General features: G+C 56.6%; 20 non-coding genes and 1 pseudogene across 20 annotated transcripts; all 21 read right to left on the bottom strand.

Annotated features, from left to right (window-relative positions):
- Window positions 1–1,372: 1,372 nt before the first annotated feature.
- On the bottom strand, window positions 1,373–1,486 carry LOC143101110 (U5 spliceosomal RNA). Its single transcript, XR_012982100.1, has one exon. It is a non-coding gene; the product is annotated as a U5 spliceosomal RNA (small nuclear RNA).
- Window positions 1,487–1,850: 364 nt separating this feature from the next.
- Window positions 1,851–2,039, bottom strand: LOC143101008 (U2 spliceosomal RNA). Its single transcript, XR_012982009.1, has one exon. It is a non-coding gene; the product is annotated as a U2 spliceosomal RNA (small nuclear RNA).
- A 5,966-nt stretch (window positions 2,040–8,005) lies between these two features.
- Window positions 8,006–8,119, bottom strand: LOC143101109 (U5 spliceosomal RNA). Its single transcript, XR_012982099.1, has one exon. It is a non-coding gene; the product is annotated as a U5 spliceosomal RNA (small nuclear RNA).
- Window positions 8,120–8,475: 356 nt separating this feature from the next.
- LOC143100997 (U2 spliceosomal RNA) lies at window positions 8,476–8,666 on the bottom strand. The gene has a single exon (XR_012982000.1). It is a non-coding gene; the product is annotated as a U2 spliceosomal RNA (small nuclear RNA).
- Window positions 8,667–8,794: 128 nt separating this feature from the next.
- LOC143101107 (U5 spliceosomal RNA) lies at window positions 8,795–8,908 on the bottom strand. The gene has a single exon (XR_012982098.1). It is a non-coding gene; the product is annotated as a U5 spliceosomal RNA (small nuclear RNA).
- A 356-nt stretch (window positions 8,909–9,264) lies between these two features.
- Window positions 9,265–9,463, bottom strand: LOC143101013 (U2 spliceosomal RNA). Its single transcript, XR_012982013.1, has one exon. It is a non-coding gene; the product is annotated as a U2 spliceosomal RNA (small nuclear RNA).
- A 2,056-nt stretch (window positions 9,464–11,519) lies between these two features.
- Window positions 11,520–11,633, bottom strand: LOC143101116 (U5 spliceosomal RNA). The gene has a single exon (XR_012982106.1). It is a non-coding gene; the product is annotated as a U5 spliceosomal RNA (small nuclear RNA).
- Window positions 11,634–11,990: 357 nt separating this feature from the next.
- Window positions 11,991–12,186, bottom strand: LOC143101001 (U2 spliceosomal RNA). Its single transcript, XR_012982003.1, has one exon. It is a non-coding gene; the product is annotated as a U2 spliceosomal RNA (small nuclear RNA).
- A 1,524-nt stretch (window positions 12,187–13,710) lies between these two features.
- On the bottom strand, window positions 13,711–13,855 carry LOC143101021 (U2 spliceosomal RNA; annotated as a pseudogene).
- Window positions 13,856–13,983: 128 nt separating this feature from the next.
- LOC143101106 (U5 spliceosomal RNA) lies at window positions 13,984–14,097 on the bottom strand. The gene has a single exon (XR_012982097.1). It is a non-coding gene; the product is annotated as a U5 spliceosomal RNA (small nuclear RNA).
- Window positions 14,098–14,454: 357 nt separating this feature from the next.
- On the bottom strand, window positions 14,455–14,645 carry LOC143100995 (U2 spliceosomal RNA). The gene has a single exon (XR_012981998.1). It is a non-coding gene; the product is annotated as a U2 spliceosomal RNA (small nuclear RNA).
- A 128-nt stretch (window positions 14,646–14,773) lies between these two features.
- LOC143101105 (U5 spliceosomal RNA) lies at window positions 14,774–14,887 on the bottom strand. Its single transcript, XR_012982096.1, has one exon. It is a non-coding gene; the product is annotated as a U5 spliceosomal RNA (small nuclear RNA).
- Window positions 14,888–15,242: 355 nt separating this feature from the next.
- On the bottom strand, window positions 15,243–15,433 carry LOC143100994 (U2 spliceosomal RNA). Its single transcript, XR_012981997.1, has one exon. It is a non-coding gene; the product is annotated as a U2 spliceosomal RNA (small nuclear RNA).
- Window positions 15,434–15,561: 128 nt separating this feature from the next.
- LOC143101104 (U5 spliceosomal RNA) lies at window positions 15,562–15,675 on the bottom strand. Its single transcript, XR_012982095.1, has one exon. It is a non-coding gene; the product is annotated as a U5 spliceosomal RNA (small nuclear RNA).
- Window positions 15,676–16,029: 354 nt separating this feature from the next.
- LOC143100993 (U2 spliceosomal RNA) lies at window positions 16,030–16,220 on the bottom strand. Its single transcript, XR_012981996.1, has one exon. It is a non-coding gene; the product is annotated as a U2 spliceosomal RNA (small nuclear RNA).
- Window positions 16,221–16,348: 128 nt separating this feature from the next.
- On the bottom strand, window positions 16,349–16,462 carry LOC143101103 (U5 spliceosomal RNA). Its single transcript, XR_012982094.1, has one exon. It is a non-coding gene; the product is annotated as a U5 spliceosomal RNA (small nuclear RNA).
- Window positions 16,463–16,817: 355 nt separating this feature from the next.
- Window positions 16,818–17,008, bottom strand: LOC143100992 (U2 spliceosomal RNA). The gene has a single exon (XR_012981995.1). It is a non-coding gene; the product is annotated as a U2 spliceosomal RNA (small nuclear RNA).
- A 128-nt stretch (window positions 17,009–17,136) lies between these two features.
- Window positions 17,137–17,250, bottom strand: LOC143101102 (U5 spliceosomal RNA). Its single transcript, XR_012982093.1, has one exon. It is a non-coding gene; the product is annotated as a U5 spliceosomal RNA (small nuclear RNA).
- Window positions 17,251–17,605: 355 nt separating this feature from the next.
- Window positions 17,606–17,796, bottom strand: LOC143100991 (U2 spliceosomal RNA). Its single transcript, XR_012981994.1, has one exon. It is a non-coding gene; the product is annotated as a U2 spliceosomal RNA (small nuclear RNA).
- A 128-nt stretch (window positions 17,797–17,924) lies between these two features.
- LOC143101100 (U5 spliceosomal RNA) lies at window positions 17,925–18,038 on the bottom strand. The gene has a single exon (XR_012982091.1). It is a non-coding gene; the product is annotated as a U5 spliceosomal RNA (small nuclear RNA).
- Window positions 18,039–18,393: 355 nt separating this feature from the next.
- Window positions 18,394–18,582, bottom strand: LOC143101006 (U2 spliceosomal RNA). Its single transcript, XR_012982008.1, has one exon. It is a non-coding gene; the product is annotated as a U2 spliceosomal RNA (small nuclear RNA).
- Between the last annotated feature and the right edge of the window lie 2,891 nt (window positions 18,583–21,473).

The following is a 21,473-nucleotide window of genomic DNA, read 5'->3' as shown; positions in this document are numbered from 1 at the left end:
ATCAGCCCACGACCCAGGTGAAACCTCTCCCGCCGACTCATCCGCAGCAACACCGGAACACGTCTCCTCAGCCACAGCCTTGGGGGGATCAGCCAGAGGCCCAGGAGAAACCACAGGAACACCAGAACACATGTCCTCGGCCACAGCCTGGGGGGAATCAGCTGTAGGCCTAGGAGAAAGCACACTGACAACATGAACAGCCTGGGGAGCTGCAGACTGAGATGAACCCTCCGGGGTGGGAACAGAGGGCCCCTCAGCAGCAGCTCCACGTGCACTCACCACCTGCTCGCTGCTAGCCACCATCTTCGCTACCTCATGGCTCACCACCTGCTCGTCGTTAGTCGCCATCTTAGCGACCACATGGCCACCGACAGTCACAGGATCAGCAGGCCTCGAAGGAGCCTTCCCGGGGGGTATAGGGGACTCCTCTCCAGCAGCCGACCGTACGTCCGTCGGTCCTCGACCCTCAGACTCTTCACGACCAACAGCAGCACTCTTCCGACCTGGGCAGACTCTAAACAGGTGCTCCGAAGACCCACAAAGACTGCAGGTCTTCGGAGCCAAACATTTCGCCGCCATGTGCTCCGTAGAGCCGCAATGGCGGCACCTGGTTACTTTACAGTCCTCTCTAACATGCCCACATTCCCCACACTTCCAGCAACCCCCAGGCCTCCCAGGGACAAACAAGTAACTCCTGTCTGGCCCCAAAGCGAAGGACTGGGGAGGAGAAGCGTCCACCTTAAAACGCACTTTAAAACGCCTTCTCCCCGTCCAAAACCCCCTGGAATCAGTCACTTTAGCACCCTCCCGCACATCCACACAGTACCTCTTCAAAAAAGAAATAATGTCTTCCTCCAGAACAAAGGGATTAAACATATGCACAAACACATGGGTCTCCGAAGTAGCACAAGTGATATCCTTCAAACAAAAGTCCTTCAAAAGCACAGCATTCCTCTTCTCCCAAATCCTCTTCTTAGCAAGCTCAAAAAACAGTTCAGTACGAAAAGTAACATCAAAAGTACCTTGTGGCCGATACTCCTGCAGACACAGCACCTCCTGAATTCCCAAGTCCAAGCATTCCAGCAACACCTTGTCCGAGAAAAACTCCCTCTTCACGTCCTTCCTTCTCCTTTCCGGAATCACGAAACGAACCGTATTCCTCAATCTCAATGGACCCAGAGTCCCCATCGCCTTCCCGTCGCGTGCGCGTACACTTGATCTTAGCCAAAAGGCCGAGAAGCGATACCCCACAACTGTACGGGGTCCGGCGCCCCCTCTGGCGAGGGCCCCGCCACTCGGAGGGTTACTTGGGGGCGGGACCAGCAAAAGCGGACCCCCACACGACGACGCTTGACTTTGGACAGAAAGGTGCAGCTCCGCCGAAGCAGAGCTTCCAAAAATACCGTAAACTCGGGGCTGTTCCCCTCCACGGAAATCTTTAGTAAAAGGCGAAAGATTTGTGCGAGATGAAGAGAAACCCGAGCGATTGCTGCCACAGGGCACGCTGGACGGAGGTCAAGAACGGCGGTAGTCGTGGACGCGAGGGTGACTCCAAGGTGCTGCCCCAGCCAAGGCGTGGCTTGCCTTGCCACTCAGTCTCTCCACCTCCCACACACATGCTCCAGTCACAACACAGTGTCATCCAGCTATTTTTAAAAAAAAAAAAAAAAAAAAAAAAAAAAAGAGAAAAAGGGCGGGAAAACCCAAAAGGGCCCGAAAAGGGAGCTGGCACGGTTGGGCAAAAGACCTGGCAAGGACTCACGTGTCTGCTGTCTGTCAAGGAGGGTTCCAAAGTCCCAGAGGTTGGTTCCGCTCGATCGCTGGCTGGGTTCTTTTCTTCCACAATCAAAGGGATGTGCACCGTTCCTGGAGTCACTGCAATACCGGGTCGATGCGTGGAGCGGACGGAGCAAGCCCCTCTTCCGTCTCCCTGTTGCAAAAATCAGATTAATATATAGTCCTCGGGTAGAGGACGTATCAGATATTAAACTGATAAGAACAGATGCCGTAATAATGTTTATTAACAAATCATAAATCATACAAACATAAGCCAGACTCCGGGACCAAACAAAACCACACTACAAACCCCACCCACCCCCAACCAGACCCCAAAACCAAAACAAAAACACAACTAAACCGGCCCCTTGCCTGTTAACATAAGCAAGTACATACAGTATCATGGTCATTCACCTTTTACACCATCTTTTTTGTTTTCTTTTTTTGTTTTTTTGACAACAAACCATACTGGTCTTTATACTACCCACCACCACAACACCCACATCACAAAACTCCTGCCCAATCCCCCAAAAATCAACCCACCCCCACCCTGGGCAATCCCCCCCACACCGCCCTCGTTTCCTCCTCCCCATGTATCCCCTTAAATATCCTCACCTCCCTACCCACCCCTGCCAACCCAATCCCAAATACCCTCTCCGGCTCCAGCCTGGGCACCACCTTCCTCACACAGTCCCCCCTCCAGTCCCAGAGGGCCAGTTTAAAGGCTGTGATGATGCTCCACACCACCAGCCTTTTCCTCCCCTGCCACCCCCTTAAACCCTGCCCATACAGAATTAGGTCCCGCGTGAGGACCCTCCCCGTCCATCCTCCCCACCACCTCCTTACCCTCCTCCACACCCCTGCCGCCCCCCTGCATGACCATAAGGCATGGTCCACGGTTTCCTCCTCCCCACACCCGACGGGACACAAAGCCGTCCCCCCACCCCCCAACCTGTGCACCCGCTCCCTCACCGGGAGCCTACCCAGCGCCGCCAGCCAGTTCAAGTCCCTCCCCCTCCCTCCTATCTCCCTCGGCTGCAACTGCACCCAATCCACCCCAGGCCGCCTGTCCACCCTAGCTGGCTCCAGCAACAGGGTGCGCCTAACCGTCTCCCTATACAGCTCCCTATGTCTCAGGATCAGGCCGTCCTCCAGAGCCCACGGCCGCCGCGCCACAAACCTAGCAGCCACGGCATAATGTCCCGGCTGCTCCCAGGACCACGGCTTCATTGCCTCCAGCGGCCGGAGCCGCCGTAGGGCGAAGCCCAACCAGAACCGGGCCAAAAACACAGCCATGTGGTTGAACTCCCCCATGACCACCCGCGCCTGGAAAGCCACGAACAAAGCCGCTAGCTTGAGAGTGAACCAGGGTACCCCCCGACCCCCCTCCCCCACCTCCCGCCTCATATCCGCCCTGCTCACCAGCTCTACCTTCCCACCCCACACGAAGGCAAACGCCTCCCTCTCCAGCGCCCGGGCGCACGCTGGCGGCAACGGGTAAACATAGGCCAGGTGATTAAGCATCGGAAGGATGTCTGCCTTAAGGGCCATCACCCTGCCCGAAAGTGACAACCCCCTCTCCCTCCACATGCCCAACCTCGCCTTCACCGCCACCACCTTCTGGTCCCAATTAAATTTCGCATTCCCCTCCCTACCAAAAAATACCCCTAACACCTTCACCCTACCCTCGCTCACCCCAAAACCCCCCATCCCCTCCCTCCTACCCGCCCATGACCCAAAAAAACTCAGACTAGACTTCCCCCTATTAACCCTCGCCCCTGTAGCCCTCTCAAAACCCCCCAAAATATTATTTACCCGCCTAAAACTATCCTCCGACGTCAAAAAGAGCGACACGTCGTCGGCATAGGCTGCCACCTTGACACACCTGCCCGCTGCCCCCGGCAAGTGCACCCCCCTCACCCCCTCATCACTCCTAAGCCTGGCTACCAGAGGCTCAATGTAGAGGACGTAAAGCAAAGGGGAGAGGGGACACCCCTGCCTCACGCCCCCCCTCTGCGCCACCAGCTCCGTAAAGGAGCCATTGATGGAGAACCGACTCCCCGCTCCCTCATATAGCGCCCTCACCCTCCCTATGAACCCCGGCCCAAACCCCATGCGACGCATAGCCCCGAACAAAAATTCATGGCTGACCCTGTCGAACGCCTTCTCCTGGTCTAGACTCAGCAAGGCCAGGGGAAGACGCCGCTCCTCTACCCACTCCACCACATCCCGAGTCAAAACCAGGTTCAGGCTACAGGACCTGCCAGGCACCCCACACGTCTGGTCCTCCTCCACCACCCACTGCAAGACCGTCGTGAGGCGCCTGGCCAGGACCTTCGCCATAAGCTTATAATCGACGTTTAACAGGGTGATGGGCCTCCAGTTCCCCACCTCCCTCCGATCCCCCTTCTTAAAAAGCAGGGTAACCAGCCCCACCCTCATGGAGGCAGACAAGCTCTCCTGCTCCCAAAGCTGGGACACCAGCTCCACCACATCCTCCCCCACCACATCCCAGAACCCCCTAAAAAACTCCGCCGTGAGCCCATCACTCCCTGGAGCCTTACCCGCTTTCATGGAGGCTAGTGCCTCCCACACCTCCTCGGGCCTCACCGGCTGCTCCAGCCTGTCCCTCTCCTCCTCTGGCAAGGTCTGGCCTATCCCCCCCCAAGAACTCCCCAACCTCCCCCCCATCTCCCACCCACTCGTCAAACAAAACCCCATAAAACCTCTCCACCACCCCCTTCATTCCCTCCACCGTGGTCTCCACCCCACCCTCCCCCACCAACCCGTCCATCCGGACTCTCTCCTGCCTCCTCCTCACCGATCTAAAAAAATATCCTGATGGACGCTCCCCCTGCTCCCTCTCCTCCACCTCCGCCTGCACCTCCAGCCGCCTTATCTGCTGGAGATAAAAGTCCTTGATGAGCCCCTCCAGCTCCCTCACCCGTCCCTTGTCCGCCTCCCCGCCCCCCACTACCCTACCCCACAGGCACTGCAGCTCCCTCGACGCAGCCTGTACCCCCTCCCGAGCCTCCCTGTTCCGCCTTCCCACCCAGCCCTTACAAAACCCCTCCACCCTCCCCTTCACCTCCTCCCACCAGGCCGTGAGGGAAGGAAATAAGGCCTTCACAGTCCGCCATCTCCCATATTCCCTGCGGAAAGCCCTGCAAAAGTCCCCATCCCCCAGCAGGTCCCCCCTAAACCGCCACCGTGGCACCTGCCTGGCCCCCATCCCCAAACTTAGACCCACCTCCACCACACAGTGGTCCGTGCCCCACGTGGGCCGCACGGCACACCCCCCAATCCCCACTCCCTCAGAACAAAACACGTAATCCAGCCTCCTCCTCACCCCCCTCGAATTACTCCAAGTTGCCCCCCCTCCCCCCCCCCCCAACCACCCTATACGCATCCTGCAGCTTGAAGTCCCGGCAGAGCTGCCTTAGCTCCTCCCCCTCCCACGCCCGCTCACCCATATCCACATTAAAATCCCCCCCCATCACCACAGTCCTATTGCTGGTCAGTAATGGGGCCAAACCAGCGAAAAACCCCCCCCTCTCCCCCCGGACACTAGGTGCATACACATTAATTCATCTCAGTTTAACCCCCCTCCACTGGCAGTCGATGCATAGCACCCTCCCTGGCACCACACACACTGCAGTCTCTACCTCCACCTCCCGTGATCCAAAAACAATTCCCACTCCATCGGCACGGACGTTCCCCGCTCCCCAGAAGGATGGCCCGCCCCCCCAATCCCTTGAAAACAAAAGCCCATCCTCCACATCCTTCACGTGGCATTCCTGGAGGAACGCCACGTCCACCCCCATCCCCACCAAAGTAGAAAAAAAGGTCCTTCTCTTCACCCCACATTGTAAACCCCGTGCATTAACAGTGACAAGCCTACAGTCCATCATAGCCCCCATAAAAAGGAAAAGAGAAAAAGAAAACCCCTCCCCACATACAAAACCCCACCAAAAAAGGACCGCCCCTCCATCCCCTCACCGAGACCTCCATGGCCCCTTCCCCGCATAAGTAGCCTTCCTGCAACCACAGGACAGTGCGCCTCCGACCCCTCCCCGCACTGCACCCCCCCCCCCACCCTCCCCTTCCCCCCCCACATAGAAATACACAACAACCCCACATCCCAACAAAGACAAAGCAACCCCCCTCCAAACACACCCCAACCCCCCCCCCCAACCCCACATCCCCATAACCAGTCCAATACATGACACAACATCATCATCATCAACATCACCAATGTCATACCTTACGAGATCCCCCACCATCAGTCTCCCTTCCCGGCAGCGGACGACCGCGCTGAGGCACATTCCTCTTAATGTCCGGCATCGGGCTCTGGCTCCCCGGCACAAACTCCCCCTCCTCGCCCCCGCTGGCACCCTCCAAGGCCCCCGCCGGAGACGACGAATCGCCCCCTGAGGAAGGAGAGGAAGGGAACAGCGGAGGAGACTGCTGCCCATAGTCGGCTACCTTTGCGTCCAGTATGTCCAGTAGAGCCTCAGCCGGATCGCGAGCCTGCTGCACCCCCAGCCCGCCCCCAAGCAGGGGAGCAGGGTCCAAGCCAGGCAGCAAAACCTGCGGCGCCTCCTGGGCAGGAGCCGACACCACCTCGACTGCCTTCACTTTCATCGCCGCGCCAGACTCGTCCGCTGTGGTCGCGGCCCTTTTCACCGCCCGCGTAGCCTCCGACATCTCTACGTCCACTGGCAGCACCGACTCCACGAACTCCCTCTCTGCCTCCAGATCCTCACTCCAGCGAGGCCCCTCCTGACCACCAGGTGGCGCCACCTCCCGAGGCGCCTGCTGGACCGCCGCATCAACCCGTCGAGGAAGACCCGTACCACCGCCATCTTGGCCATGCGGCCTCCCTTGGCCAGCCGAAACGACCTCCTCCACTCCAGCCGCCGCCACGCCTTCCGCCGATGCTGGAAGGGAAAGTAGATCTGCCGAGGAAGGCAGCATAGCGACCTCCAGCCCCTGCGTCGCCGGCATGACCTCCTCCAGCACGACCACCTCAGGCACGTCCACCTCCCGCACGACCTCCTCCGGCGCGACCTCCTCCAGCCGCTCCACGACACTCTCTCCGTCTGCCTCCCGTCCACGCTCCCCCGGCCTGTCAGCCCCCACCGGGGGAGCCGGAGGACCCGGCCCGCCATGTGCTCCCTTGCTAACGCTAGCAATAGCACCTGGCCCATGCTCCGTTTGCTCCTCCGGTCGGCCTGGTATGCCGCCCGACACCACAGAAGCGTATGTTGAAGTCCCAGGCGCTCCCCCATCCCCCCCGTCCCTCACAGGCAGGCCCTGCTCCACCCTTCCCCTCCGAGGGCAAGCCCGGAAAAGGTGGTCCGGGCTAGCACACAGGCTACAGGTCTTGGGCGCCGTACAGTCCCTGACCTCGTGGTCAGTAGCCCCACACCGCCGACATTGCCTCCCCCCACAGTCTTCTTTTCGGTGCCCTAAGGCCCCGCACCTCCTGCAGTAGACCGGCTGGCCCGGAAAGGTCAAAAAGCCCCTGTCCGGACCAATTGCAAAACTCCCCGGGGGATAAAAAGGCTCCCCCGGCTTGTGTGGATCCTCTCGAAAACGAACAAAGAACTGCCTCCTCCCAGTCCACCACCCAAACTTATTTAAGCACTTAAAACCTCCCTTCACCTCCGAACAATAACGACCCAAAAACCCCAGAACATCACCCTCCTCTACCCACGGATTGTACATATGCACATACAACGGCCTCAGCGCGTGGCCAAACAAAGGAATTAAAGAAAGTCCCCTCACCTCGTGCTCGGTCTTCCTTCGCTGAAATTCCCCAAAAAAATCAGTACAATCCTTTAACGTGCGAAAACTCAAATCGAAAAAACCCGAAGTCAAGCAGTCCTGGAAACAAAACACTTTTTCCACCGTAATCCCAAAAACTTTCTCCAATTCCGTGCACACATAATCCAGGTCAATCCTCCTCCGCGTCTCATCGTCCTGCTCCACCACAATCCGTACCGTGTTCTTTAACCGCGGCTGAAAGCCCGGCCCAAAATTTACTCCCGCACACATCACGTTCTCACTTGATCTTAGCCAAAAGGCCGAGAAGCGATACCCCACAACTGTACGGGGTCCGGCGCCCCCTCTGGCGAGGGCCCCGCCACTCGGAGGGTTACTTGGGGGCGGGACCAGCAAAAGCGGACCCCCACACGACGACGCTTGACTTTGGACAGAAAGGTGCAGCTCCGCCGAAGCAGAGCTTCCAAAAATACCGTAAACTCGGGGCTGTTCCCCTCCACGGAAATCTTTAGTAAAAGGCGAAAGATTTGTGCGAGATGAAGAGAAACCCGAGCGATTGCTGCCACAGGGCACGCTGGACGGAGGTCAAGAACGGCGGTAGTCGTGGACGCGAGGGTGACTCCAAGGTGCTGCCCCAGCCAAGGCGTGGCTTGCCTTGCCACTCAGTCTCTCCACCTCCCACACACATGCTCCAGTCACAACACAGTGTCATCCAGCTATTTAAAAAAAAAAAAAAAAAAAAAAAGAGAAAAAGGGCGGGAAAACCCAAAAGGGCCCGAAAAGGGAGGTGGCACGGTTGGCCAAAAGACCTGGCAAGGACTCACGTGTCTGCTGTCTGTCAAGGAGGGTTCCAAAGTCCCAGAGGTTGGTTCCGCTCGATCGCTGGCTGGGTTCTTTTCTTCCACAATCAAAGGGATGTGCACCGTTCCTGGAGTCACTGCAATACCGGGTCGATGCGTGGAGCGGACGGAGCAAGCCCCTCTTCCGTCTCCCTGTTCCAAAAATCAGATTAATATATAGTCCTCGGGTAGAGGACGTATCAGATATTAAACTGATAAGAACAGATACTACACTTGATCTTAGCCAAAAGGCCGAGAAGCGATACCCCACAACTGTACGGGGTCCGGCGCCCCCTCTGGCGAGGGCCCCGCCACTCGGAGGGTTACTTGGGGGCGGGACCAGCAAAAGCGGACCCCCACACGACGACGCTTGACTTTGGACAGAAAGGTGCAGCTCCGCCGAAGCAGAGCTTCCAAAAATACCGTAAACTCGGGGCTGTTCCCCTCCACGGAAATCTTTAGTAAAAGGCGAAAGATTTGTGCGAGATGAAGAGAAACCCGAGCGATTGCTGCCACAGGGCACGCTGGACGGAGGTCAAGAACGGCGGTAGTCGTGGACGCGAGGGTGACTCCAAGGTGCTGCCCCAGCCAAGGCGTGGCTTGCCTTGCCACTCAGTCTCTCCACCTCCCACACACATGCTCCAGTCACAACACAGTGTCATCCAGCTATTTAAAAAAAAAAAAAAAAAAAAAAAGAGAAAAAGGGCGGGAAAACCCAAAAGGGCCCGAAAAGGGAGGTGGCACGGTTGGCCAAAAGACCTGGCAAGGACTCACGTGTCTGCTGTCTGTCAAGGAGGGTTCCAAAGTCCCAGAGGTTGGTTCCGCTCGATCGCTGGCTGGGTTCTTTTCTTCCACAATCAAAGGGATGTGCACCGTTCCTGGAGTCACTGCAATACCGGGTCGATGCGTGGAGCGGACGGAGCAAGCCCCTCTTCCGTCTCCCTGTTCCAAAAATCAGATTAATATATAGTCCTCGGGTAGAGGACGTATCAGATATTAAACTGATAAGAACAGATTTTTTTTTATATTCGTTTATTGCATGACCCAGATTAAACAACCATACAAATACGTCCCCCGTGGACGACCAAAAAATTACCAGAAAAGAAAACCATAACAGTACGTCCCCCGTGGACGACCAAAAAGTTACCAAAAAAGAAAAACACATACAGGCGTCCCCCTGGACGCCCAAATCAGCTCAAAAAACATCGCACAAATAAACACATTCACAAAACCATAACACAAAATACATACAGTCATCAAAAGACAGACAATCATGCGTACTAGGGCTATAACACATCACTCGACTTTAATCAGCCCATTCACAAAACTATCAACAGGAACAAACCCATCACCAAACACACATCACAGCAAAGAGTCCACATTTCCAGGCTCCACCATACCAGTAGGAGCCCTCAAACCGTCTACATCGCGCCCCAGAAACAAATCTGGGGAAGCCCCGCCTCCAGCCACCACGACGCAACTGGCCCCGGCGCCAACGGCCTCCATATCCTCACAGTCGACCCTGCCAACACACATCAGTCCCATTCATCCGACTCCGCCATGTCAGTCAACCGATTCACATCGTCCTCAGTCCAACTGAGCATTTCCCGGGCAGCCGCCCGGTTATACCGTTCCACTGCAGAGCCTGTAAAGCGGCGGCGCGCTGGAACCACCACTCGACTGCCTTTCTCCAAAGATCGTTTGCCCGCAGCTGGCACAGCCCGTGCGACCACCACCTCCTTGACGAGAGGGCAATCAGACCGTGCCACAGGTGCAACCACTCCCGCCGACTCATCCACTGCAACACCAGAACATGTCCCCTCAGCCACAGCCCTGGGGCCATCAGCCGGAGGCCCAGGAGAAACCACAGGAACACCAGAACACATGTCCTCGGCCACAGCCACGGGGGCATCAGCCGTAGGCCTAGAAGAAAGCACACTGACAACATCAACAGCCTGGGGAGCTGCCAACCGAGACGAAAACTCCAGGGTGGAATCAGAGGGCCTCTCAGCAGCAGCCCCATGCGCACTCACCACCTGCTCGCCGCTAGCCACCATCTCCGCTACCACATGGCACACCACCTGCTCATCGTTAGCCGCCATCTTAGCGACCACATGGCCACCTACAGTCACAGGATCAGCAGGCCTCGACGGAGCCTTCCCGGGGGATACAGGGGACTCCTCTCCAGCAGCCGACCGCACGTCCACCGGTCCTCGACCCTCAGACTCTTCACGACCCACAGCAGCACTCTCCCGACCTGGGCAGACTCTAAACAGGTGCTCCGAAGACCCACAAAGACTGCAGGTCTTTGGAGCCAAACATTTCGCCGCCATGTGCTCCGTAGAGCCGCAATGGCGGCACCTGGTTACTTTACAGTCCTCTCTAACATGCCCACATTCCCCACACTTCCAGCAACCCCCAGGCCTCCCAGGGACAAACAAGTAACCCCTGTCTGGCCCCAGAGCGAAGGACTGGGGAGGCGAAGCCCCAACCTTAAAACGCACTTTAAACCTCCTCCTTCCCGTCCAAAAACCCCTTGAATCAGTCACTTTAGCACCCTCTCTCACATCATGGCAATACCTCCTCAAAAAAGTAATAATATCCTCTTCTGACACAAACGGATTAAACATATGCACAAACACATGAGTCTCAGACGAAAAAAATACAAAATCCTTCAAGAAATCCACATGCTTCTTCTCAGAAATCCTCTTCTTAGCCAGTTCAAAAAACATTTCAGTCCGAAAAGTAACGTCAAACGTACCTTGAGGCCGATACTCCTGCAGGCAAAGAACTTCCTGCACTCCCAAATCCAAAAACTCCAGCAAAACCTTGTCCGAAAAGTACTCCCTCTTCATGTCCGTCCTTCTGCTCACCGGAACCACAAAGCGAACCGTGTTCCTCAATCTCAATGGACCCAGGGTCCCCATCGCCTTCCCGTCGCGTGCGCGAGCTGCAACACTTGATCTTAGCCAAAAGGCCGAGAAGCGATACCCCACAACTGTACGGGGTCCGGCGCCCCCTCTGGCGAGGGCCCCGCCACTCGGAGGGTTACTTGGGGGCGGGACCAGCAAAAGCGGACCCCCACACGACGACGCTTGACTTTGGACAGAAAGGTGCAGCTCCGCCGAAGCAGAGCTTCCAAAAATACCGTAAACTCGGGGCTGTTCCCCTCCACGGAAATCTTTAGTAAAAGACGAAAGATTTGTGCGAGATGAAGAGAAACCCGAGCGATTGCTGCCACAGGGCACGCTGGACGGAGGTCAAGAACGGCGGTAGTCGTGGACGCGAGGGTGACTCCAAGGTGCTGCCCCAGCCAAGGCGTGGCTTGCCTTGCCACTCAGTCTCTCCACCTCCCACACACATGCTCCAGTCACAACACAGTGTCATCCAGCTATTTAAAAAAAAAAAAAAAAAAAAAAAAGAGAAAAAGGGCGGGAAAACCCAAAAGGGCCCGAAAAGGGAGGTGGCACGGTTGGCCAAAAGACCTGGCAAGGACTCACGTGTCTGCTGTCTGTCAAGGAGGGTTCCAAAGTCCCAGAGGTTGGTTCCGCTCGATCGCTGGCTGGGTTCTTTTCTTCCACAATCAAAGGGATGTGCACCGTTCCTGGAGTCACTGCAATACCGGGTCGATGCGTGGAGCGGACGGAGCAAGCCCCTCTTCCGTCTCCCTGTTCCAAAAATCAGATTAATATATAGTCCTCGGGTAGAGGACGTATCAGATATTAAACTGATAAGAACAGATTTTTTTTTTTTTTATATTGAAGTTTATTCACCAAAAAACAAATACAATACATAGTTACAGCCAGAAAGAGGAAGAACACAGAAAGCACAGAAAAAGAAAAAGAGAAAAAGAAAGGCTGCAACACACGGGCGCACTCTGCCCCCTAGAAAAGCTCGGGCTCGCAGGCCCAGCTAAAAGCCAAAACTCAGAACACAGTCCCATCCCACCCACGCACAAAACCTTTAATCCACCCAACCCAAACACAAAAAACACACCCGCACTTACACATTCCCACCACCAACAACCCACTATTCCATACCCAAAGTCCGTTTCAGGCTGTCCACATCCCACCCAGCAAGCTGGGCAGGGGGGGGGCGACTCCCCCCATCTGTAGACAAAACCCCCGTCACCGACTCCATTGAATCCGCCGACTCCTCCGACTCCAACTCCCCCAACTCACCCGCAGTCCCCGACTCAGCCACCAGGGGCAGGGAGCGACAAGAAGCCGCCACCCCCTCCCCCGGCCGCTGTCGCCGCACAGGGGCACTCTCCGGTCCTCCACCCTCCAGGGGGCGCTTCCCCGACACTGTCGCCAGCTCCGCCATCTCCAGCTCCTGTGATGCGGTAGCATCCGCCCAGCTCGACACCACGACCTCCTCCTCAGCCACTCCCACCTTGCCCTCTGCGACCTCCGGGCGGCCATCTTGAAGGCCATGCGGCCTAGCCGTAGCAGCCAAGCAGCTAGCCTGGCCACCATGCGGCCCACGACCCAGGCCACCAGCAGACGCATCAGGCCCCGACACTCCAGTCCCCTCCACCTTCTTCCTGGCCACAAGCACAGACTTCACAGGCACCTGCTCCACCGTACCCGACACCGGGGCTGCCCCCGCCACTAGAACGGAAGCCCCCACAGCGCCAGAACCTCGACCCCCTCTCAGCCGCCCAGCCACCGCACCCGCATAGCTCCCCCGCTTAGGACACCCTGCAAACAAGTGATCAGTCCCTCCACACACATCACAAGCCCTCAACTCCACACAATCCTTCACAAGGTGCCCCACAGTCCCACAGCGCAAGCAAGCCTTCACGGTACATTGTCCCCGCAGATGCCCCAAACCCCCACAAGACCAGCACTCACTTGGCAAATCCGGCGTAAAGATCCTCCCCCGGTCCGGCCCCAGCGAGAACGCGTAGGGAGGCCGCAGCGAGCTGCCCCCAGTCGTCTTCCGAAAGACCACGACGAAACTCCACTTCCCCGTCCAAAATCCGTTGGCGTCCACAATCCGTCGTCCAACCTTCACCGCCGAACAGTAACGACCCAAGAAACCCACGACATCCTCCAGCAGCACGTGGGGGTTGAAAACCTGCACCACGACAGCGGAGGCCTCATCCCACCGCAGCACCCTCCATCCGGCCACCGCCGCACTCCTCACGGGATCCACCCACCGCCGACACGCCGTCCTCATATCCGCCAACGACCGGAAGGTGACATCAAAGGCCCGTCCCCCCATGGTCTCCTGCAGGCACAACACCTCCACATCCGACGCTCCCAGCACACCCTTCACGATCTCCACTCCAAAGGCCTCCCTGGTACGATCCACCCTCGACTCAGGCACCAGGAACCGTATCCCAAACTTCGGTATCACCGACCACTTTGCATCCTCCGTCGCCATCGCCACCTCCTGGATAAGAACAGATACTACACTTGATCTTAGCCAAAAGGCCGAGAAGCGATACCCCACAACTGTACGGGGTCCGGCGCCCCCTCTGGCGAGGGCCCCGCCACTCGGAGGGTTACTTGGGGGCGGGACCAGCAAAAGCGGACCCCCACACGACGACGCTTGACTTTGGACAGAAAGGTGCAGCTCCGCCGAAGCAGAGCTTCCAAAAATACCGTAAACTCGGGGCTGTTCCCCTCCACGGAAATCTTTAGTAAAAGGCGAAAGATTTGTGCGAGATGAAGAGAAACCCGAGCGATTGCTGCCACAGGGCACGCTGGACGGAGGTCAAGAACGGCGGTAGTCGTGGACGCGAGGGTGACTCCAAGGTGCTGCCCCAGCCAAGGCGTGGCTTGCCTTGCCACTCAGTCTCTCCACCTCCCACACACATGCTCCAGTCACAACACAGTGTCATCCAGCTATTTAAAAAAAAAAAAAAAAAAAAAAAAGAGAAAAAGGGCGGGAAAACCCAAAAGGGCCCGAAAAGGGAGGTGGCACGGTTGGCCAAAAGACCTGGCAAGGACTCACGTGTCTGCTGTCTGTCAAGGAGGGTTCCAAAGTCCCAGAGGTTGGTTCCGCTCGATCGCTGGCTGGGTTCTTTTCTTCCACAATCAAAGGGATGTGCACCGTTCCTGGAGTCACTGCAATACCGGGTCGATGCGTGGAGCGGACGGAGCAAGCCCCTCTTCCGTCTCCCTGTTCCAAAAATCAGATTAATATATAGTCCTCGGGTAGAGGACGTATCAGATATTAAACTGATAAGAACAGATACTACACTTGATCTTAGCCAAAAGGCCGAGAAGCGATACCCCACAACTGTACGGGGTCCGGCGCCCCCTCTGGCGAGGGCCCCGCCACTCGGAGGGTTACTTGGGGGCGGGACCAGCAAAAGCGGACCCCCACACGACGACGCTTGACTTTGGACAGAAAGGTGCAGCTCCGCCGAAGCAGAGCTTCCAAAAATACCGTAAACTCGGGGCTGTTCCCCTCCACGGAAATCTTTAGTAAAAGGCGAAAGATTTGTGCGAGATGAAGAGAAACCCGAGCGATTGCTGCCACAGGGCACGCTGGACGGAGGTCAAGAACGGCGGTAGTCGTGGACGCGAGGGTGACTCCAAGGTGCTGCCCCAGCCAAGGCGTGGCTTGCCTTGCCACTCAGTCTCTCCACCTCCCACACACATGCTCCAGTCACAACACAGTGTCATCCAGCTATTTTAAAAAAAAAAAAAAAAAAAAAAAAAGAGAAAAAGGGCGGGAAAACCCAAAAGGGCCCGAAAAGGGAGGTGGCACGGTTGGCCAAAAGACCTGGCAAGGACTCACGTGTCTGCTGTCTGTCAAGGAGGGTTCCAAAGTCCCAGAGGTTGGTTCCGCTCGCTGGCTGGGTTCTTTTCTTCCACAATCAAAGGGATGTGCACCGTTCCTGGAGTCACTGCAATACCGGGTCGATGCGTGGAGCGGACGGAGCAAGCCCCTCTTCCGTCTCCCTGTTCCAAAAATCAGATTAATATATAGTCCTCGGGTAGAGGACGTATCAGATATTAAACTGATAAGAACAGATACTACACTTGATCTTAGCCAAAAGGCCGAGAAGCGATACCCCACAACTGTACGGGGTCCGGCGCCCCCTCTGGCGAGGGCCCCGCCACTCGGAGGGTTACTTGGGGGCGGGACCAGCAAAAGCGGACCCCCACACGACGACGCTTGACTTTGGACAGAAAGGTGCAGCTCCGCCGAAGCAGAGCTTCCAAAAATACCGTAAACTCGGGGCTGTTCCCCTCCACGGAAATCTTTAGTAAAAGGCGAAAGATTTGTGCGAGATGAAGAGAAACCCGAGCGATTGCTGCCACAGGGCACGCTGGACGGAGGTCAAGAACGGCGGTAGTCGTGGACGCGAGGGTGACTCCAAGGTGCTGCCCCAGCCAAGGCGTGGCTTGCCTTGCCACTCAGTCTCTCCACCTCCCACACACATGCTCCAGTCACAACACAGTGTCATCCAGCTATTTTAAAAAAAAAAAAAAAAAAAAAAAAGAGAAAAAGGGCGGGAAAACCCAAAAGGGCCCGAAAAGGGAGGTGGCACGGTTGGCCAAAAGACCTGGCAAGGACTCACGTGTCTGCTGTCTGTCAAGGAGGGTTCCAAAGTCCCAGAGGTTGGTTCCGCTCGCTGGCTGGGTTCTTTTCTTCCACAATCAAAGGGATGTGCACCGTTCCTGGAGTCACTGCAATACCGGGTCGATGCGTGGAGCGGACGGAGCAAGCCCCTCTTCCGTCTCCCTGTTCCAAAAATCAGATTAATATATAGTCCTCGGGTAGAGGACGTATCAGATATTAAACTGATAAGAACAGATACTACACTTGATCTTAGCCAAAAGGCCGAGAAGCGATACCCCACAACTGTACGGGGTCCGGCGCCCCCTCTGGCGAGGGCCCCGCCACTCGGAGGGTTACTTGGGGGCGGGACCAGCAAAAGCGGACCCCCACACGACGACGCTTGACTTTGGACAGAAAGGTGCAGCTCCGCCGAAGCAGAGCTTCCAAAAATACCGTAAACTCGGGGCTGTTCCCCTCCACGGAAATCTTTAGTAAAAGGCGAAAGATTTGTGCGAGATGAAGAGAAACCCGAGCGATTGCTGCCACAGGGCACGCTGGACGGAGGTCAAGAACGGCGGTAGTCGTGGACGCGAGGGTGACTCCAAGGTGCTGCCCCAGCCAAGGCGTGGCTTGCCTTGCCACTCAGTCTCTCCACCTCCCACACACATGCTCCAGTCACAACACAGTGTCATCCAGCTATTTTAAAAAAAAAAAAAAAAAAAAAAAAAGAGAAAAAGGGCGGGAAAACCCAAAAGGGCCCGAAAAGGGAGGTGGCACGGTTGGCCAAAAGACCTGGCAAGGACTCACGTGTCTGCTGTCTGTCAAGGAGGGTTCCAAAGTCCCAGAGGTTGGTTCCGCTCGCTGGCTGGGTTCTTTTCTTCCACAATCAAAGGGATGTGCACCGTTCCTGGAGTCACTGCAATACCGGGTCGATGCGTGGAGCGGACGGAGCAAGCCCCTCTTCCGTCTCCCTGTTCCAAAAATCAGATTAATATATAGTCCTCGGGTAGAGGACGTATCAGATATTAAACTGATAAGAACAGATACTACACTTGATCTTAGCCAAAAGGCCGAGAAGCGATACCCCACAACTGTACGGGGTCCGGCGCCCCCTCTGGCGAGGGCCCCGCCACTCGGAGGGTTACTTGGGGGCGGGACCAGCAAAAGCGGACCCCCACACGACGACGCTTGACTTTGGACAGAAAGGTGCAGCTCCGCCGAAGCAGAGCTTCCAAAAATACCGTAAACTCGGGGCTGTTCCCCTCCACGGAAATCTTTAGTAAAAGGCGAAAGATTTGTGCGAGATGAAGAGAAACCCGAGCGATTGCTGCCACAGGGCACGCTGGACGGAGGTCAAGAACGGCGGTAGTCGTGGACGCGAGGGTGACTCCAAGGTGCTGCCCCAGCCAAGGCGTGGCTTGCCTTGCCACTCAGTCTCTCCACCTCCCACACACATGCTCCAGTCACAACACAGTGTCATCCAGCTATTTTAAAAAAAAAAAAAAAAAAAAAAAAAGAGAAAAAGGGCGGGAAAACCCAAAAGGGCCCGAAAAGGGAGGTGGCACGGTTGGCCAAAAGACCTGGCAAGGACTCACGTGTCTGCTGTCTGTCAAGGAGGGTTCCAAAGTCCCAGAGGTTGGTTCCGCTCGCTGGCTGGGTTCTTTTCTTCCACAATCAAAGGGATGTGCACCGTTCCTGGAGTCACTGCAATACCGGGTCGATGCGTGGAGCGGACGGAGCAAGCCCCTCTTCCGTCTCCCTGTTCCAAAAATCAGATTAATATATAGTCCTCGGGTAGAGGACGTATCAGATATTAAACTGATAAGAACAGATACTACACTTGATCTTAGCCAAAAGGCCGAGAAGCGATACCCCACAACTGTACGGGGTCCGGCGCCCCCTCTGGCGAGGGCCCCGCCACTCGGAGGGTTACTTGGGGGCGGGACCAGCAAAAGCGGACCCCCACACGACGACGCTTGACTTTGGACAGAAAGGTGCAGCTCCGCCGAAGCAGAGCTTCCAAAAATACCGTAAACTCGGGGCTGTTCCCCTCCACGGAAATCTTTAGTAAAAGGCGAAAGATTTGTGCGAGATGAAGAGAAACCCGAGCGATTGCTGCCACAGGGCACGCTGGACGGAGGTCAAGAACGGCGGTAGTCGTGGACGCGAGGGTGACTCCAAGGTGCTGCCCCAGCCAAGGCGTGGCTTGCCTTGCCACTCAGTCTCTCCACCTCCCACACACATGCTCCAGTCACAACACAGTGTCATCCAGCTATTTTAAAAAAAAAAAAAAAAAAAAAAAAAGAGAAAAAGGGCGGGAAAACCCAAAAGGGCCCGAAAAGGGAGGTGGCACGGTTGGCCAAAAGACCTGGCAAGGACTCACGTGTCTGCTGTCTGTCAAGGAGGGTTCCAAAGTCCCAGAGGTTGGTTCCGCTCGCTGGCTGGGTTCTTTTCTTCCACAATCAAAGGGATGTGCACCGTTCCTGGAGTCACTGCAATACCGGGTCGATGCGTGGAGCGGACGGAGCAAGCCCCTCTTCCGTCTCCCTGTTCCAAAAATCAGATTAATATATAGTCCTCGGGTAGAGGACGTATCAGATATTAAACTGATAAGAACAGATTTTTTTTTTTCTACTCAAGTTTATTCAGAACAAATCAAACAAATAAAGACATCAACACAAACAAAACATCAGTCAAAACAATACATACACAGGGGCCACGCCCCTTTTTTTTTTTTTTTTTCCATTTCCTCTGATTTCATGGTATTGTCCATAGTCCACACAAAATCAGCACCAAAACACAACCAAAAATAAAACAAAACCAAAATACAAAACATAAGCAAACACAGAATCAGACCATCTGTCCTACACCACCACCAACATAGCAAACACCCACATAACCCCCAATCCCAAAACCCTTCCCAAGCCCCGCCTCCCAACCACCCTCATCCAACTCCCACCCTTGTCAACCCCCCCCAAACCCTTGCTGCCTCCTCCTCCCCCACCCTCCTGAACCACCACCTCACCTCCCGCCTAATACCCACCAACGCCATACAAAAAACCCTCTCAGGATCCACCCTAGGCAGCTGCTTTCGCAGACTAGCCTCCCTCCACTCCCAAATTGCCAACTTGACCGCCGTAACCAAAGTCCAGACAGCCAGTCTTTTTGCCCTCCCCAAACCACCCAAACCCACACCCAACATAACAAAATCCCGCGTCAAAACCACCCCAGCCCAAGAACCCCACCACCCCTCCACCCTCTCCCACACCCCCGCTGCCCCTCGGCAATGCCAGAAGGCGTGCGGCCCCGTCTCCTCCTCGCCGCACCCCAATGGGCACCACGGGGTCCCCCCTGCTCCCAGCCGATGCCACCTTTCCCTCACGGGAAGGCGCCCCATAGCCCCCAACCAATTCAAATCCCGCCCCCTCCCCGTCAACTCAGAGGGCTGCAGGAGGCCCCAGTCCACAACCTGGACCATCCCTGCTCGCCTCTCCTCTGTACCGTACATCCTAGCCATAACTCCACTGTACAACTCTCTGTGCTTGAGAACCACCCCGTCCTCCAAGCACCACCGGTTGTCCCTCACAAAGTCGGCCGCCCTGGCATAATGCCAGGGCCGATCCACAGACCATGGCACGCCCCTCTCCATCGGCGCCAGGCTACGCAGAGGAAAGCGGAACCAGAATTTTGCAAAGACCGTCGCCTTGTGGCTCACCGACCCCAACGCCAAAGCGCACTGGAAGGCCATGAAAAGTGACATGGCCCGCTGAGGGACACACGGCACCCCCCTGCCACCCAGATCCACACTCTTAAACATATCCCTCCTCGCCACCAGCTCCCTCTGCCCCGCCCACACAAACCTAAATATTGCCCTCTCAAGTCTCCGCCCCGTATAGAACGGCAGCGGAAGCACATATGCTAGATAGTTCAGGGTTGGCAGCACATCTGTCTTGACCGCCAAGACCCTCCCTGACAAGGAGAGCCCCCTTGAACCCCACCCCACCATCTTCCCCACAACCTTGTCCAGTTTCCTCTCCCAGTTCCAGCTAGCGTAATCTACCTTACCAAACCACACCCCTAAAATCTTCACTCCGTCCTCCGCCACCCTATAGTCCCCCGCCACCCGTGCTTTGTCCACCCACCTCCCAATGAATAACACAGAGGACTTAGCCCGATTAACCCTGGATCCTGAAGCCTGACCAAAATTATCTAAAATCCCCTCCACCGCCCTAAAACTACCTTCAGACGGCAGGAAGAGGGTCATATCGTCCGCATAAGCGGACACCTTTAAAACCCCCCCCCCACCGCCTGGGAGATGAAGCCCCCTCACACTACCCGCCGCTCGAATCGCCGCCAACAACGGCTCCAGCACCATCACATACAGCAGGGGGGAAAGAGGGCAACCTTGCCGTACTCCCCCCCTCTGTCCCACTGCCCTCGACTGTAGCCCCCTGATCGATCACTACATGGCTCACCACATTCGTATACGCCAAGCCAATCCAGGCCCGAAAGCCTGGACCGAACCCCATCCTCTCTAGCACCTGGAATAAAAATGAATGGCTGACCCGGTCGAAGGCCTTCTCCTGGTCAAGGCTCAGGACCGCCAGCGGGCACCCCCTCTGCTCCGCCCAGCTGAGCACGTCCCTCACCAAGGCCAGGGTCAAGGCCCCCGACCGCCCCCTCACGCCACATGTCTGGTCCTCATGCACCACCGCCCCCATCACTCCCCTCAGCCTGATAGCCAGTGCCTTTGCCATCATTTTATACTCAACTGCCAAGAGAGTGATGGGCCGCCAGTTGCCCATGCAGGTCCCGTCACCCCCCTTAAAAAGGAGGGAGATCAGACCCGTCCTCAAGGACAACGGCAGGCTCCCCCTAGCAAAACTCTCTAGCAACACCTGCCTCAAATCCTCCCCCACCTCGGGCCAAAATGTGATATAAAATTCGGCCGTAAGCCCATCCAGTCCTGGCGACTTCTCCCTCTTCATGGACCCCAAAGCAGCCCTCAGCTCCTCCAGGGCCAGAGGGGCCTCCAAAGGCTCCCGCAACTCCGGAGCCAGACGCTCCCCCAGTCCCCCAAGAAAAAAATCAATTAAACCCTGATCCCCCACCCTCTCCCCAAATAACTCATCGTACCACGAAGCCGCGATACCTAACATGGCCTCCGTGGACTCCTCCAACCCATCAGCACCTTGGAGCCCCACCATGTCCACCCTCCTCTGCCTCGACTTCAAACGCTGGAAGAAGTATCTCGACGGCTTCTCCCCGCCCTCCCGGGCCTCCAGACCCGCCTGTCTCTGCAGGCCCACGGCCTGTGCCACATAAAAGGCCTTAAGCCCCGCCTTCAGCTCCTCTAGCCGACCATGCGCCAGCGCAGGAGCCACCTCCCCCCTCAAAACCTGCCCCCACAAATCCCGCAGCTCACCCGCCAACCCAGCCACCTCCGCCCTCCGACTCCTATTCAGCTCCTTCACCCACTCCCTACAAAATTTCCCCGTCCTCCCCTTTACACTTTCCCACCAACTACCCCAGTCTGGATACAAAGGC

Source organism: Alosa pseudoharengus, unplaced genomic scaffold, assembly GCF_046254945.1.
Source record: "Alosa pseudoharengus isolate Yale_2024_CS ecotype anadromous, Long Island Sound unplaced genomic scaffold, YU_APseudo_1.1 YU_APseudo_1.1_scf_3, whole genome shotgun sequence".
NCBI classification, from domain to species: Eukaryota; Metazoa; Chordata; class Actinopteri; order Clupeiformes; family Clupeidae; genus Alosa; species Alosa pseudoharengus.
Note: the sequence above shows the minus strand (reverse complement) of the source record. Positions and strands in the feature narration are given on the sequence as shown.